We start from the raw sequence: 1,730 nt of genomic DNA, 5'->3' as shown, positions 1-1,730 counted from the left end.
GTACGATATGGGCTATAGCCCACGGTCCAAAATGATGAGAAACGAGGCTAACTTTTTTTTTCAAAATTTCAAAAAACATGGGCTATAATCCATCGTTTTTGTCATTTCGTCATTTTTTTCAAATCTTCAAAAATGATGAAAAACTGCGCGCTATAGTATGCCGTACGATATGGGCTATAGCCCACGGTCCAAAATGATGAGAAACGAGGCTAACTTTTTTTTTCAAAATTTCAAAAAACATGGGCTATAACCCATCGTTTATGTCATTTCGTCATTTTTTTCAAATCTTCAAAAATGATGAAAAACTGCGCGCTATAGTATGCCGTACGATATGGGCTATAGCCCACGGTCCAAAATGATGAGAAACGAGGCTAACTTTTTTTTTCAAAATTTCAAAAAACATGGGCTATAACCCATCGTTTATGTCATTTCGTCATTTTTTTCAAATCTTCAAAAATGATGAAAAACTGCGCGCTATAGTATGCCGTACGATATGGGCTATAGCCCACGGTCCAAAATGATGAGAAACGAGGCTAACTTTTTTTTTCAAAATTTCAAAAAACATGGGCTATAACCCATCGTTTTTGTCATTTCGTCATTTTTTTAAATCTTAAAAAATGATGAAAAACTGCGCGCTATAGTATGCCGTACGATATGGGCTATAGCCCACGGTCCAAAATGATGAGAAACGAGGCTAACTTTTTTTTTCAAAATTTTAAAAAACATGGGCTATAACCCATCGTTTTTGTCATTTCGTCATTTTTTTAAAATCTTCAAAAATGATGAAAAACTGCGCGCTATAGTATGCCGTACGATATGGGCTATAGCCCACGGTCCAAAATGATGAGAAACGAGGCTAACTTTTTTTTTCAAAATTTCAAAAAACATGGGCTATAACCCATCGTTTTTGTCATTTCGTCATTTTTTTAAATCTTCAAAAATGATGAAAAACTGCGCGCTATAGTATGCCGTACGATATGGGCTATAGCCCACGGTCCAAAATGATGAGAAACGAGGCTAACTTTTTTTTTCAAAATTTCAAAAAACATGGGCTATAATCCATCGTTTTTGTCATTTCGTCATTTTTTTCAAATCTTCAAAAATGATGAAAAACTGCGCGCTATAGTATGCCGTACGATATGGGCTATAGCCCACGGTCCAAAATGATGAGAAACGAGGCTAACTTTTTTTTTCAAAATTTCAAAAAACATGGGCTATAACCCATCGTTTATGTCATTTCGTCATTTTTTTCAAATCTTCAAAAATGATGAAAAACTGCGCGCTATAGTATGCCGTACGATATGGGCTATAGCCCACGGTCCAAAATGATGAGAAACGAGGCTAACTTTTTTTTTCAAAATTTCAAAAAACATGGGCTATAACCCATCGTTTATGTCATTTCATAATTTTTTTTAAATCTTCAAAAATGATGAAAAACTGCGCGCTATAGTATGCCGTACGATATGGGCTATAGCCCACGGTCCAAAATGATGAGAAACGAGGCTAACTTTTTTTTTCAAAATTTCAAAAAACATGGGCTATAACCCATCGTTTTTGTCATTTCGTCATTTTTTTCAAATCTTCAAAAATGATGAAAAACTGCGCGCTATAGTATGCCGTACGATATGGGCTATAGCCCACGGTCCAAAATGATGAGAAACGAGGCTAACTTTTTTTTTCAAAATTTCAAAAAACATGGGCTATAACCCATCGTTTTTGTCATTTTGTCA

This window comes from Protomyctophum bolini, assembly GCF_963924005.1.
Source record: "Protomyctophum bolini genome assembly, chromosome: 9".
Lineage (NCBI taxonomy): Eukaryota > Metazoa > Chordata > Actinopteri > Myctophiformes > Myctophidae > Protomyctophum > Protomyctophum bolini.
The sequence above is the reverse complement of the archived record's forward strand: the minus strand, read 5'-3'. Positions refer to the sequence as shown.